Source organism: Sminthopsis crassicaudata, chromosome 4 (genome assembly GCF_048593235.1).
Source record: "Sminthopsis crassicaudata isolate SCR6 chromosome 4, ASM4859323v1, whole genome shotgun sequence".
Lineage (NCBI taxonomy): Eukaryota > Metazoa > Chordata > Mammalia > Dasyuromorphia > Dasyuridae > Sminthopsis > Sminthopsis crassicaudata.
The window spans coordinates 238,460,806-238,477,704 of record NC_133620.1 but is presented as its reverse complement, the minus strand read 5'-3'; the positions used below and the strand labels follow the sequence as shown (position 1 = coordinate 238,477,704).

At 33.5% G+C, this 16,899-nt stretch overlaps 1 protein-coding gene and 1 pseudogene across 2 annotated transcripts in view; one reads left to right on the top strand and one right to left on the bottom strand.

The window, feature by feature from the left end:
* TMEM30A (transmembrane protein 30A) overlaps window positions 1-16,899 on the bottom strand; it is a 60,018-nt gene that overhangs the window by 21,555 nt on the left and 21,564 nt on the right. The window lies entirely within an intron of this gene.
* Window positions 4,675-6,647, top strand: LOC141566886 (inhibitor of nuclear factor kappa-B kinase subunit alpha pseudogene; annotated as a pseudogene).

Below are 16,899 nucleotides of genomic sequence, written 5' to 3'. Positions count from 1 at the left end.
TAATGTTCCAAAACTTGTAATCATATAGCATCACCAGTAAAATGTTCATATTTTTTTTAAAAAATGGATTTTCTGCCACAGAGCTTAAAGCAGTTCAAAGTGCTGCTTGATTTCTCAAATATAATCCAGCCTACTTTCTTCCCATTTTTAGTCTTGAACTCAACTCAATATCTTCATTGTGAAATACCAGTCCTGGTTATAATACATACTAGTGTACTAATATAATCAAATGTTCTTCCAAATACATATCAAAAGTCAAGGCATTAAGCCATTTTTTTCTCTATGTTGATTGTTGCTGTTTTTGAAAAGGACCAATGACAACAGGAGGGTGATATCTTAATTTGCATGAATAGAATTTAAGTGAGGAAGAACTGTATAGTCTTCAGCTTTCCCCTCTTCTATAAAGACACAAGTCCAGTGACAAGACAAAGCTCAAAATGACTAGAAGTGGCCTAGTCAGTATATGATGGGGGATATGGATCTTTAAAAATTAAGGTCTTCCCCAGGTCTCAGTTTGTCCAGGTCCACAGATAGTCATTCAATGACTAGGGAAGCGTTGAAGTAAAAGATCCCCAATTTAAGATATCAATCTGAGAGAAGATTCTTTGAGTTTCTGGCCAAAACAAAAAATAACTGCTATTTACACTCATCATAAAACAGGTCAGGAAAAGGTTTCTACTTTTTTTTTTTTTTTTTTTTTAAGGGCTCCCAGGGTATGTTTATAAGTAATCAATGATTTGAAAGCCAAACTTCTGGAGAAATAGAAATAGAACTTTGCAAGAGGACTGGTCTTAAAAGGGAGTATGATAGGGAAGCTTAAAAAGAACATAATGGTTTTTCATGGTTTCATATATATAATGGCTATTATGTTTCTTGCTTTGTCAATGGGTGGGAGAAGGGATAGAGAGAGAAAGAATTTGAAACAGTAAAAAAAAAAAAAAAAAAAAAAAAACCAAAGAATATAATGACTTGAAGGAGGTCAGGGAAAAAGATTGTAATGGTCTAGACACAGGGCCCACTCCCAAAGTTGGGGGACCCAAATTAAAATGTAACTGGGAAATATTTAACAAAATACTAAAACAAAAGATAATATTACACTTTAAAACTAAGTTATAATGAGACCCTTTTTCTATTTTTGTTTAACACCATTAGCCTAGACCTCATGTCCCAGGTGTCAATCTAGGAGAAATGGGTACAAATATCAATATCACAAATAAAGGCAGAATCAACTATTACCCTCTAGATAATGAATGTAACTCAGAAACAACCAGAATGGAAAGCATAGGTCCAGGCCAGAAGCCTTTCTATTAAGATCAGGAGTGAAACAAGGATGTCCATTATCACTAACATTATTGAATATTGTACTAGAAATGTTAACAATAGCAATAAGAAAAAAGAAATGGAAGGAATCTCAATGGATAATAAAGCAATTAAAGTATCTTTTTTTGCATACAATTTCCAAGTAAATCACTTGGAAAATTCTGAAGATTCAACTAAAAAGTTAGTTGAAACAATCATTTTAACAATGTAGCAGAACATAAAATAAACCCACATAGAACACCAACATATATTTAACCAACAAAGCCCTGCAAGAAGAAACAGTAAGAGATACTTTATAAACAATATAAAATACCTGGAAGTATACTGCCAAGACAAATCCAGGAACCAAATAAACATAATTATACAAATAAAGTCAGATTTAAATAATTCGAGAAATATTTACTCTTCATGAGTAGGCTAAGCCAATATAATAAAAATGGCAATCTACCTAAACTAATCCACTTTTTCAGTGCCATCCCAATTAAATTTTTTTTAATTTATTGAGCTAGACAAAATAACAAAATTCACCTAGAACAAAAGGTCAAGAATATTAAAGGAATTAATGAAAAAATGTAAACAAAGGAAGTCTAATCAATATATAAATCTTAAGCCATGTAATAAGGCAGCAATTACAATGGCTAAGAAACAAAAAAAGTAGATCAGTGAAATAGAGTTGACACATAACACACAGTGAGGCAACTAGGTAAAACTCAGTACCAGAGTGAAAAGAGTGCCAGGGTGAAAGTCCAGAAGATTCATCTTCTGGAGTTCAAATCTGGCCTTAGACACTTGCTAGTTATATGATCCTAAGCAAATCACTTAACCCTGTTTTTCCTCAGTTTCCTCATCTGAAACACGTGCTGGAGAAGGAAATGGCAAACCACTTCTATATCTTTGCCAAAAAAACACCAAATGGAGTCAGAACAGAACAACAAAATGTTAATTAATGCAACTTAATTACCAATAAACTTACTTAACTTAGGGTCTTCAACTACAAAATGAGAGGAATGAAAAGAATGATTTCCAAGATTGCTTCTAGTTATAATATCCTATTGTGTGTGTGTGTGTGTGTGTGTGTACACACACACACACACACACACACACACACACACACAATAGGTATATATATATACATTTATATACCTATATATATATATATTATCCTGACATATAAAGAATACTGATGAATCAAATTCTGGGTTTTTTAGAAGTAAAGAACAGCAAAGTTTTGTACAGTAGTGTTCTTTCACTGGCTGAACCAATATAATTGATTTAGAAGCTTGAGAAGTCTAAGGAATTATATGGTAATATGAAGAAAAATGTGATTGGTACAAATATATATGCATAAATAAGCGCAAAATATTTAAACTGCATTTAGGCAAAATCAAAAGCAGGGTAAGCAATGTTTGCTCAACAGAAAATAATTCATACTGTACTGTTTTGACCTAACTGAAAATAACAGATTTAAAATACCAGAACCTAATATGAAATGAGTTAAATGTTTGTAATTATCAATCACAAAAATTTATTTAGCATCTTCATTTCTTAGTCACAATTCAGGTGCTGGTTGATGTGACTCCTGCGCTAAAAAAAAAAAAAAAAAGAGAGAGAGTTTGGTGAGACAGGACAAAGTAATACAAGGGAGTAGAATGCCAAATGGATAGTAGAAACTCGAAGTGGTAACTAAAGAAGCTCAGTAAATAGACTACAGGAACTAAAGTTTCAGAGGGGACAGGATCTGTGCTGAATCTTCAAAGATACAGTTAAGTGGAGGAAAAAAAGATAAGCAAGAGAGGCAACATATTTATCATGATATAGTGGAAATAAAACTTTTAGAGGGAAGACTTTTAGAGGACCAGATTTGGTTCAGTAGCTGAACCGTTGGAATCTCCATAACGTATTTGCTTATAGCTTAATTTTCCTGTTCTCAAAAATGCTTAATGGAGAATCAAATGTGATAGTGTGTATCAAATATTTTTTAAATTACCAAGCTCTGCTTAAATGTTAGAAGGTACTGATTGTACGAATAAAGACAAATCACATAATTACCAGTGCCCCCACTGTCTTAAGGTTAAATAAGACTAAATAGTCACTGACTAACTTGCACCAGTGGAGATTCTGACCCCCACTCACTCCACCCAAAAAAAAAAAAAAAAAAGAAAAGAAAAGAAAAAATTCAAAGGCAGAAGAACTGGACTGCTTAAGTGTTTGGTTTTCATTTTGACTGAAGAAAAAGGAAGGGAAAGGGGGGAAAGAGTTGGTAGACTAATAAAATTCATTTAGAAAAGTTGGGAGTCAGACTATATAATGTAAGTCCTTGGTTACCAAGCTAAGAAGTTATCTTTATCTTCTTTAAAGGCTTCAAAGAAGCCTTTATCCTAGAGAAAATTGAGAGACAGTGAATGCTTCTGAATATGTGAAAGCTATTTATGCATATGCTACCCAAATACCATTATTATCATACCAACTTATACTTTAAAACTACTTTACATTTTTAAAAGTGTTATTACATTATCTCCTTTGATTCTCATAGCATTTCTGGAGGAAAGATGAGGTTCTTATTATTTCTATTTTAAAAAGCTACTTTGATATTATTTGATAATCTTTCTAAGGGATTGTACACAGTTTAGGACCAGGAGAGTCCAGAACTCCTAATTCAGTATTGTTCCCAATGTACTATATCTTGACTATTCTTATTATGGGTCAATATACTATATCTTGACTATTCTTATTATGGGTCAAAGTTCTTTAGTAGTGGGATATCTGTTCTCTAATACTAGTGTGATCCTAGGCAAATTATATCACTTTTCTGGGCCCCAGTATCCTCAACTATAAAGTGAAAGGGTTAGACTGGATGATCTATAATGCCCCTTCCTAGTTGTAAATCTTTGATTAGAGAAGAAGCAATATGACATTAGACTAAGAGCTAGCCTAAGAATTAATAAGAACTAGGTTCAGGCCCCACTTTGGCATACAAGGGCAAGTCTGGGTAAGTCACTTAAACTCTGAGGTTCCAGGCAACTTAGTTATAGAGAAGGAGAAGTTACCAACTGGTAGAAGTTTCCTTATACGAAAAGGCTACTACAACAATAAAATCAGAGATTTTGTTATTTAAATAAGATTTGGTTCTCCACTCCAGCCCACAAATAAGAGCTAAACATTACCACAAGTAATCTTCACTATGGTCATATTCAGACTCTTTATTCTAGCCTGAAGAGGAATCTTTATAGCAAAGCAATATTTTAGGCTTGGGAAAATTAAGACAAAAGATTATTCAAGGAGTCTTTTCACATTCTACTAAGAGAAATACAACTTGTACATAGACAAGATATATACAAAGTAAAAACAACTAAGATGGGGGAACGGGTGGGTATGATTCAAGAAAAGCCTCTGGTAGGAAAAAAACACACTTGAACACACAATAAAGAAAGCTAGAGATTCGAAGGGGTGGAGTATACTGTAAAGACTGCTGAAATAGCTGTCTGTGCAAAGATATAGAAAGGTGTTAAATGTAATCTGTATGGAAAATCGGCAGCATACAAGTTTAACCAGAATGACAGGAATGATATAATATGAAATAAGTCTGGAAAAATATGTGGGACCTACATTGGGAAAAGTTATAAATATTAGGCTGAAGAGTTTTTCTATATTTTATCCTAGAAACAAGAAACCATTCTAGATTTTGAGGTCAGGAAATTACATAGTCAATAAGTAAGTACTTACTATATACCAGGCATTATGCCCAAATCTATGCTTTAAGTGTACTAAGTGAAGCATGGTTTGGAGAGGAAGAAGATTTAAAGCAAAGAGTCTGATACTATAATTTTCTCTGTGAGGAATAGATAAAGAAGATATGTGTATGTGGTTTGAGAAAAGAGAACTGATGAAAACAATGGTATGGAATTAATAGCAACAAGACTTGGTAGATTATTGAATATGATGGATGAGTTTAAGAAAAAAATTCAAAGAAATTTTTGGGAAAGAGTTTTGGAAGGAAATATAAATTCTATTTTTCAATCAATTAGTAAACAGTTATGAAGCTCTTACTATGGGATATGCAGTAATAAATGCTGGGAATATAAAAAAATGGCAGAAGACATTAAAATTGGACAAATTAAAATTTTTCTAAGATATTCATGTAGAAATAATTGTGAAAATATGTATAGAAAAAACTATGAATAAATACAGTTTCTCAAAACTGTTCTTAGAGATGAGAATTTCTCTGTCCTCTCCTCCCCCATAACTTGCCTCTCAGTGTTTTAGATAAGAATATGAGGCTGTGATAGCTATATGGCATATTGTTTGATAAAAGTGAGATCATCTATGAAAACCCCTTTGTTTTCAGAAGTTTATCTGAATGTGTAAATAATACTGTAAAGGACAGCAAAAGCTAATTCCCCGTCATGCAGCTACATAGAATGTGAGCTAAAACTATGAATTATGTGTCTGGACTCAAGGATGGATACAGCCAGGCTCTTTCAGGGGCAGAGAGCAGCAATACTGAGTCTTCTTTACTTTAATGCTAACTTAACAAAAATTAAGAACACCATGATCTCAGCATCTCAAAAACTAAAAGCAAAATTGCAGTTTTTTCATCAGAGCATTCAGCTTGACCTGACTAGGTAACAGTGACTACATGACTAATGCAATATCCTCAGGAAAAAACTGTCTGGAAAGCCTGAAAAACAATGGAAGAAAAAGCCATCTAAAATGTACAAGCTGGTGATATTGGATACTTGGATGAGCAAATCATATCCCTGCAAACAAAAATTGTGGAGCTGCAAAGGAGCCCTTCTATAAGGTATCAGGAAGATGTCACGGAATCTCTGAAACAGAAAGCCACTGATTGGGCATTTGAAGCCCAAGTCTCCAGATCACATCTATACTGACAGCTCTCAGATGAAGATCAGTGTGCTGACCATAGAGAACCAGAACCGCATACTCAAGGAGTCTTTTGGTCACCTTGGCAAGTAATTGGGCTGTAAGCAAGCCTGAAATGGTCCTCAAGATTGAAATGGCTCTCAATAGCATCAAAGAAGCTGACAATACAATCATGTTCTTGGTAGAAGGAAATTGGGCATCAGTTAAAAATTACTTGTACTTAAAAAGTTCTGCTCAGTGTCTTATACCAATCTAGAAAGTACTGTCACTACTTCAATTCCTATAAGTTTACCCTCAACTTGAACTATCCCAGACCTTGTTCTCTGTCATATGTACTAAATGCAGAGGATGGAGAAACTTTTACACAAATAATAGAGGAAAATCTTAATTATCTTAGCTGTTAGAATACTATTATTCATGAGGTAAAAGAAAAACAGGAGTCTTGACTGAAGTTGGCTGAAGTAGTGATGGCCCCTGATTGACCCAAAACACATGATGAAAGATGTTGATCGATCGTTCTCATATATCCTACACCAAAATCTGCCCTAGTTTTATCTGTAGAGGTACTTGGTTTTCATTCATTTTAACCTGTTAAATGATTGAAAGGTAATTGACTTTTTATAAAATGTAGAATAAGATGAGGTATAACCAAATGATGAGGTCTATACTTAAATAAAATTAGGATTGAGGTCTAGTGGCAGGTTTGGGGTACAGGGAGTCAAATGGAGCTCCCCTGCAACCCCTTTGGATTCAGCGCAAGTATACAAAGTTAAATGAGTTCTAGTGGCGGCTTGAGAGTCCCCTGTAAATGAATTTACAAGCCCGAAAACCTAGATTGATAAAAAAAAAAAAAAAAAAAAAAAAAGGTATATTGTAGGGTTTAGAAGTAAGGTTGAAGGTAGAAAGACGCCAGGGCCAAAGGTGATCACTGGGCAGGCAGGAATCCTTACATGGCCAGAATGACACCATGTTTGGGGGGGGAAGGGCTCCTGCAAAGAGAGAACTCCAGCTTGGCTCTTTTAAACCTAAAAGGGGCTTGTGGGTGGTACCCCAAGTTCTTGGTGGGCTTTTCTGATAAGGAATAAACTGTTTGTGAGGGGTTGGGGAAACCTGAGCAGATAATGGGGGCTAAGAAAACCCAAGCCAGCTCAGATCTGATGGGGGCTGGGCCCAGATCTTCAAAAGGGTGCTTTTTGACCAGGATTTGTGAATCAAAGGTCAGCCATGGGGGTTGGGAAATCAGAAAGAAAATTTTAAAGGGACCTCAACCCCCATCAGAATATACTACTTAGCAAATATTGCTACTTGGGAAGCACTGTGAGCCATTCTTCTGATGTTGCAAAATTCTGTCATTCTAAAATTTTCCCTTCTTTTTGCCATCTCCTTTAAGTATCTTTATGTTAGAAAAATATAGGTAAACTGATGACAAACAAAAGGGGGGATAGAATCAAGAACCTTCCAACAGCTTTCATCAACTGACTTAAAGGGAATGGAATCTTTGGGCCCCTGGGTGCCAGTTTTATAGATGATGTAGCTCCAGCTCATGAGGGATTTGACTGGAATGAATGCACTCCATGGTAGTGAAGCCACGGTTCTTTTTACATTGGCCTTTTACTGTTTTAATTTTTCCTGACTTCAGAATATTTTCCAGGAACTTGAGGCAACTCATGTTGGCAAAGAAATACAAATATTGTTCACATATATATTGGCATTAAGTGAGCTAGTCATGGGTTTGTTTTTATTCCTCTGGCAATACCTTTGGTAGCTGCAAGAATTGGCAAATTTTCCAAAGTGTGTGACTGGTAGTGTAAATATACTGTATTCACTGACATGTATATGTGTTTAAATGTACATTTAATCATAACAAAATATAACATTAATCATGTTATATTTTGCTGAAACTCAGAGATCAGCTTTTTCAGGTCCTACAAATAGTGCTGGATAAACAACAGTATTTTCAGATGTCTTACTAGGTTTCACTGTATGAATTACATACAATATTTCAGAATTTAAAGAGTATGGCTGCACATAAAGCAACATGTCTTTCTATTACATGTGAACTAAATCATGTTTTGTGTATTTTTAGTCTAAAAAAAGAGATGAAGAAAAATATACATATAACTAAAACAATTCTAAGCAGAACTACTTAAATTATTAACCCTGGAAAAGTGTTTGTCAACCTATTCTTCTATAGCTCTATTCACTATACCTATAACTTAACAAATCAAAATTTTCTTTCCTGGTCATCATTCCCCTACACATCTTGTATCCCTCTGTTAGACAGTAAACTCAGTCTAATGATAGGGTACTATCTTTGCTTTATTTTTGTAACCCCAGCTTACAAAGTGAATATTTAATGAATATTTTTCATACATGTACTCCCCAAAATATGAAGTGGATCAAGAGAAAGGAAGAAGCATTTCTATAGCACCTACCACATGCTACAGTGTTCTAAGTGCTTTTTACAAATATTATTCTCATTTGATCTTCACAATAACCCTGAGAGGTAGGTACTACTAATTATATCTATTATATCTGTTGGGCAAACAAAGGTTAAGTGACTTACCAAGGATCTTACATGGCTAGTAAATATCTGAGACTAGATTTGAACTCAGGTTCACATGTAAAATTTCATATCAGAAAATGGTGAAAGATTCTGAGTAACATTTTGAGCAATTTCATAAAACATCAAGCACCAGTATGGGAAAATGCAGTATGGTTTAAAGAAATCTCAGAGAGAACTAAATAAGCAAAGTCATTCAAGGGTATTTATGGATGATATTGGAAAGACACCAAAGTTATAAAAGGCAGAAAAAAGGACTGAAGATTTTTATGATTCTTTTCATTATCAAGTTCAGATAAAATTTGAAAACTAGCCTCAGAGTCCCATATAAAAAGGAGGTGTGTATGGTCCCAAAGTAAACAAAAATGAGAAAAACAAAGCACAAAACCCATATTGATATTGATATTTCTCATGTATCCTATAGAATCGAGGCTCATACAAAAAAGAGGCTAATATAGCAGACCACTTAATTTCAAGGATTGTGCTCAAGGTATTTGAAAATAGGAGGAAAAAAAATCACCAAAAGTATAAGGAAAAATCCCACATTTTATTACTATTCAAAAGAGATAACAGAAAATATCATTAACCTCAAGTTGATATATTTACTTTCCAGGCTACATAAATTTTTATGAAAATAATCTACATATATAACTAGAATACCCTTGATAAAAAGAGCAGAGGAAATATGCAGACTTATACAACAGATATTCCAAAGTAGATCACATCTTTCTATGCCATAAATGATTGAAAGATATAGTATTTAATAAGGGCAAAAGCACTTCAGAATACTAATGAAATCTATAGTCACTTAAAGAGTTTGACAATTCTCTCCACAGGAAAAACTAAGTGGAAAAAAAAAAATTGCTTATGGCCAGAATATACTATGCAAGAGAATGATATCCTACAGAAATTGCAATTTATGTATTGTTCCCCCACCCCACCCCCACTCTTCATACCCCCATCCCCCACCCCTTATCACCTTCTCCCCCCATCCCCCATCAGTCTGAATGGCAATGAAAATAAACAATGAGCTAAGGTGAACTCTCACAAAGAAACTATAAAATGCTTTTAATGACCTTAAGAATCTCTTTAAAACAAAGGATCATTTTTTTTTTTAATACCAATGTGCTTCCAGTGATGTGGGATAGCTGCTATAATCTCCAATACACTGAAGTTAAACATCTTTCAAAGGACAATGGAAAAACACATAGGAAGGATCAAGCTACAACACAATATAAATATGGAATTGAGTAGAAAGAACAATATAAGGGAAAGGAGAAAGGAATATTTGATTGAAAAAAATAATGGATCATGAATAAAACTCAACAAAAGTAAACTGAGCATAATAACATTTTATTAACAGGGTATGAACATATTAAAAAAAAAAAAAAAGGAGGGGTCAAGTTTGCCTTGATTTATGCCAAAGAACCCAAGATGAAGATTTAACTCAATTCTATAAGGTTAAAACAAAGATCAGAACAGGGTGGATAGCATCATGATTAAGGATAATGTAAATGATTGCATAGTTGAGGTGTAGGGACAATAATGATTGGTTGGAAGTTGGAAAAAAGGGCCAAGCCCCTCCTTCCTTCCAATGGCTAAGAAAAGTTAATTGTTTGAATTTACCTTCAAGATAAAAAGATAGGAGGCCAAACTTCTCTGGATAGCAAACCAAACTCTCAAAATGTAGTTTGCTGGTATAAAAATTCTAGACTCCCTTGCATCCCTCAAAGATAGCAGATTCCTTAGAGCAAGACTAGGATAGCAATTAGCAGGAAAACTAGATTTCTAAACTTAACTCCTTGTAGACCAACTGAATTTATGAGCTAAGTTCAGAGACAAAGAACCACGATTTAAGCAGTTACAGGACAAAATCAAGTATCTGTTTATAGGATCAATAAAAAATTATATAGAATCAATTTAATCTTTTCATGGTCCAGTGATGTAATAAGAGCAAGAAATAACTGATGACCAGTCTATATGCTCTACTGGCATCCTCACCATGGGGAAGATCCAAGCATAATGAGTGAGGACCCTGTGGTGAATTGAATGGATTAGTCATTTTTCCTTCTCTAGCACATTTTACAGATGCCCAGAGTCACAGAGTTAGTAAGTTTCTGAGACTGGACCCAAATTCAGAAAGATATCTAGTCAAAACCCTGCATTTTAAAGATATGGAAATTGAAACACAGCAGCTAAGTGATTTGTGTAACCCGTGAGTAGTCTCAGTACTGAAGCCAGAACTCAGGTTTTCTGGTTTTAGTCAGGGCTCATTCAACTACACCCTTCCTTTTACCTCCCCAATAATTCTTAGAAAGATTCCATTTTCTTACTTCTCCATTTCTGTTATTAGTACCATTACTCTCAGTCACCTATACTTAATTTCTGATTCCTCTCCCTCACTCCCACAAGTCAAACCAAAGCAGTCACCAAGTTTTATCAACTCTTCTTTTGTAACCTCAAGGGCATATACACCCTTCCTTTGCATTCTCACAGTCACTACTTTAATTCAAGATCTTATTAATGTATGGTACAATAGTCTCTAATATTATCTCTGTAATTTAAATTGAACATTTCAGTTAAATTCACCTTCTAAAAACATTTCTAGGAAATTCACTCTCTTGCTCAAAAAACAAGCCAAAAGCAACCAAAAAACCTTTTCTAATGAAGAAATAAAAGCCATCTATACTCATGTGGAAAAATGCTCTAAATCACTATTGATTAATGTAAATTAAAACAACTCTGAAGCAACATCTCACATCTATCAGACTAGCTAAGTTGATAGGAAATGATAATAACAAATGTTGAAGAGGAAGTAGGAAAAAAAAAAAACACTAATACATTGTTGGTGGAGTTGTGAACTGATCCAGACATTTTGGAGAGTAATTTGAAACTATGCCCAAAGGGCTATAAACTATGTATAGCCTTTGATCCAGCAGTCTCACAGGATTTGTATACCAAAGAGATCATAAAAGAGGGAAAGGACCCACATGAGCAAAAATGGTTGTATAGCAGCTTTTTTTTTGAGGTGGCAAGGAAATGGAAATTGAATGAATGTCCACCAATTGAAGAACGGCTGAATTAGTTATACTATATGAATGCAATGCGATCTTATTGTTCTATAAATTAAAAGCAGGCTGGCTTCAAAAAGCCTGGAAAAGCTTACATGAACTGATGCTGAGTCAAGTGAGCAGAACCAAAAGAAAGAACATTGTACACAATAAAAGCAAAATTATATGATGAGCAAATATGACAGACCTAGCTCTTCTTAGCAATATATTAACCTAAGACAATTCCAATAGATTTATGATGGAAAATGCCATCTGCACCCAAAAAAGGGAACTATGGAGCCTCAATATAGATCAAAGCATACTATTTTCACCTTTTTTTTTTTAAATTTTGTTTGCTTTTTCTTTCTTATGGATTTTCCCCTTTTATTCTGACTTTTCTTTTACAACATGACTAAAATGGAAATGTTCAAAATGGTTGTACATGTAATAATCTATGTCAGATTGCTTGCTGTCTTTGGGAGGGAGTAGGCAAGGGAGAGAAGAAGAAAAAAAACTTAGAATTCGAAATGTAACAAAAATGTTGAAAACTGTCTCTACATGAATAGAAAAATACAATAATATTAAAATGAAAACAAGAAAAAAGGCCTAGGACCAAATAGGTTTACAAATGAATTCTACCAAGCGTTAAAAAAAAAAAATTAATTCCAATACTATATAAACTATTTGGAAAAACAAATGAAGGAGTCTTTTTATCACATAAATATGGTGATGATACCTAAACCAAAAAGAGCTAAAACAAATAAAGAAAATTATAGATCAATTTCCCTAATTATCAAAGCAAAAATTTTGAACACAATATTAGCTAGACAATTACAGCAATACATTACATGGATTATATACTATGACCAAATGGAATTTATACCAGGAATGCAGGATTGATCCTCCACCCTCACCCTGCCCCCAGCCACCCATAAAGATCCATAGCAGGGCTTCTTAAGCATTTTCCACTCACGACTTCTTTTCACTCAAGAAATTTTAACATGACTCCAGTTATATAGCTATCTTATATAGCTATTTATGTAAAACAGGCATACAAATCAAACATTTACTGACAATAAATCATAATTTCATAACCTCTACATTCAGTTATGAAACCTCAATATATTGGTCAATAAAAAGCTATTAAAAAAAAAAAAAAAGCTTTTGTACAAACAAAACCAAGATTAGAAGGAAAGTAATTTCTAATAAAGGCCTCATTTCTCAAATATACAGAGAATGGAGTCAAATTTATAAGAATATAAGCTATTCCTCAATTGATAAATGGTCAAAAGACACAAACTGGCAGTTTCCAATAACCAAACCAATAGAAAGCATATTATTATCTCAACAGATGCAGAAAAATCGCTTGACAAAATATAGCACCCATTCCTATCAAAAATTTTAGAGCATAGAAATAAAAGGAGCATTCCTTAAAATGATAAGCAGCATCTATCCAAAACCATCAGCAACCGTTATATGCGATGTAAGTTAAAAGCCTTCCAAATAAGATGAGGGGGGAAGCAACGATATCCATTATCACCACTACTATTCAATATAGTACTAAAATTGTCAGCTATAGCAATAAGAGAAGAAAAAGAAATTGAAGGAATTTGAATAGACAACGAAGAAACAAAAGTATCATTTTTTGAAGATGATATGATACAATGCATTCCTCAGGAGAAGGAATATAATCGTTTTTTGAAGATGATATGATACAATGCGTTCCTCAGGAGAAGGAAGTATGAAAAGGTGGACTGGGAAATTGTATATTCTGTAATATCCAGCCAACAGGAAAACAGAGAAGGCACTTGGTGGCCAAAACATCTATAAAAGGGCTTGCTCTCACTTCTATAAGGTGTGCTGCAGTTGCTAATAAAAGACCTTCAACTTCACCCCTCCCAAGTCCAACAGTTATTTCTCACATTATCTCACACCCAAAATATAGGAAACTGGAAGGGGGAAAGGGAAGGGAAAAATGGGGGCAGGGAGGGAAAGGTGCTTATGAAGTGAGGAATGGGCTGGGGTATATGAACAGAATGGAATACTACTGTGCAATAAGAAATGCTAAAGAGAGACTTCAGAAAAACCTGGAAAGACTTGTATAAAATGATGCAAAGTAAAATAAGCAGAACCAGGAAAACACTGTACATAATATTAGTAACACTGTTGGTGACTAAATATGAATGGCTCTTCTTAGCAACACAATGATCTAAGACAAGTACAAAGAATTCACATAAAGGAAAATACTAACCACATCCAAATAAAGAACTTTTACAACATGACTAAAATGGAAATGTTCAAAATGGTTGTACATGTAATAATCTATGTCAGATTGCTTGCTGTCTTTGGGAGGGAGTAGGCAAGGGAGAGAAGAAGAAAAAAAACTTAGAATTCGAAATGTAACAAAAATGTTGAAAACTGTCTCTACATGAATAGAAAAATACAATAATATTAAAATGAAAACAAGAAAAAAGGCCTAGGACCAAATAGGTTTACAAATGAATTCTACCAAACGTTAAAAAAAAAAAAAATTAATTCCAATACTATATAAACTATTTGGAAAAACAAATGAAGGATCAAAGTTTATTTTTGTTCACTTGCTTTATTCTTTTATAATTTTTCCCCCTTTTGATCTGTTTCTTTTTTCCAAATGTGACTTACATGGAAATATGTCTTACATCAAAGGTTTTTTAAACAGTGGGTCATGAAACTGAATGTGGAGGTTGCAAAAAATTTGGCAATAGTACATGTTTCTGAACACAAGGACCAAAAATTAATTCAAAATCAAATGCATAATGAATCCAAGACGTTTCTGGCAGTGTTTGCTCATCATGCATCGGAACTTTACTGTAGCCTTCTGAACACAAAACATGAATACTTTGTACTGCTCATGCATTAATGGAGCCAAAAACACCTTGGCTCAGATTTGGGATGAGATCATGTAAAAATTTCTCAGGCTAAAAGAGGTCACAAGTGGAAAAAAGTTTAATAAGCTGTTTTACATGCTAGCACATGGATAACCTATGTCAAATTGCTACCATTTTCGGAAGGGAGAGGCTGGAAGAAAAATTTAAGACTCAAAATCTTGTAAAAATAATTTTCAAAAAGTTGTCTTGACATGTAATTAGGAAAGTAAAATACTATTTTAAAATACTTACTTTTAAGATTTTGTTTTTGGAGAAGCAAATTCTTCCTCTTTTCTGACCTCCAAAACTATTACTCTTTTTGTAATTACATTCTGCCTTAGATTCTTAAAATTTTTAAAGTTATTAGGATTTTACGCATCTAGTCTAACTTCTCACCTTCAATGCATGAATCTCTTCAATATCTCTAATAAATTAACACTCAGCTAGTTTGAACTCTTTGTATTAGTGGCAGACCTAGGAGTATGAAATTTGACCAAATTTAAGCCTGTAAAGCTGGAAGTAAATCTATAAAAACAGACCTGAAGAAATCTTTCCTGAACCCTATTCTCTCTCCTTAAGAGGAGAAGGAATGAACTGAGAGCAAACACTATTGGCCAATGGTGTACATTTATTATTACTAATAGAAAAATTTGCCTGATGGTAGAGACAGCTAATTACAAGTAGTCATTTAAATATTGTAGAACTAATTTACAAAACAATGTTTTACCAATTTAATATCTATTTCTAGCCTAGAGAGGAAACTGATAACAAAAAAAGTATGTTATTATAGAAATAGCCTTAGACTGTATATAAAACCTCATTTCTGGTCTCCTATACTAGTAAATCACCTTGAGCAAGCCATCTAAATTATTTGATTCACTGTTTTGTCAGCTATAAAATGAGGGAGGGGCTTGGACTACATGAACTAAATGACTTATAAGGTCTCTTCCACAATTTTCTGATTCTATCTATATTATCTTCTTCACCAAATAGATTTATGTGCCTGAACCAAGGACTATTTCCTATACTTTATAATACCTCTAGTGCCTACATACACAAATGCTCAATATATATTTACTAACTGGCTAAAATCTTTTACAAATTTAATAGATCAACACCCTTACTCAAGTGGTGCATAGTGTTCTTCATCAGTTCAAACTTCAAGGGTGGCTGGCTCTCTCTAATGTCCATTTTGTAAGGAAATCTGTTGGATATAATACCTGTGAATGAAACAAGTTTTGTACTAAAGATATTAAGTCAGATCTTTCCTATTATATTTAGAAAGAAAAAAACAAAAATACTCAGGGCAATAACAAGTATCAAGGAGTTCTAAGAGCAGGTTAGGTTTCATTATTTTAAAAAATTCATGCTTATTAAATGTCAAAAGAATGAAAGGTACAATGCAGCACACAATGATAGTCTAGTTACCTGCCAGACAAGCTTAGGTCTTAAAGCCAATAAACCAGAAGCAAAACAGAACAACAGATGTGGATGAATAGATTAGTTCTGGGGTTATCATGTTTCTGAGTTTTGTTTTCCTACCATTGTAATTGTTCCCCTAAATCAAAATGAATTTTTCTCCTTGGAAATTCTAAAAACATATTCTATTTCCTAAGAAAAAGAGTATTAACCCAATATTATGGAAAAGATAGAATTAAAGGCTATGCACTTTTTATACTGCACAGAAGTAGTGGAAAACTTCTATTTCTGAATGTAACTCAGCTCTAGAGGAAATCAATATAAGGTCTGTATTAAGTAACTCAATAAATGCTGAGTAACAAAGTATGTTAGCAGTAGAATTAAGCATATTAACATCAAAATGGAATAGACACATAATTCCATGAAAATATTTCAGTGATGAATGGAAAAAATGTTATTCTGTTTGAATGAACTATTTCTGGTTGATAAAAGAATATAAAATCATCAGAACACTAAATTTTAAGTTACCTAATCCCAAATGGGTGCTAATTTAGCCTTATACTTTTCCCTACACATATACCAGATAATGGAACTCAAGCAGATTCAGAAAGTTTTTTTTTTTAATTACATAAAAATACTCTGGATTATATTTTATTTATAAATAATATTATATTTAAATTTCTTTTTAAAAATTAAGTGCTAGATTTATGCAAGAAATAATTAAATAATTTTGTGGCCTTAATTTTCTTTAAAATAATTT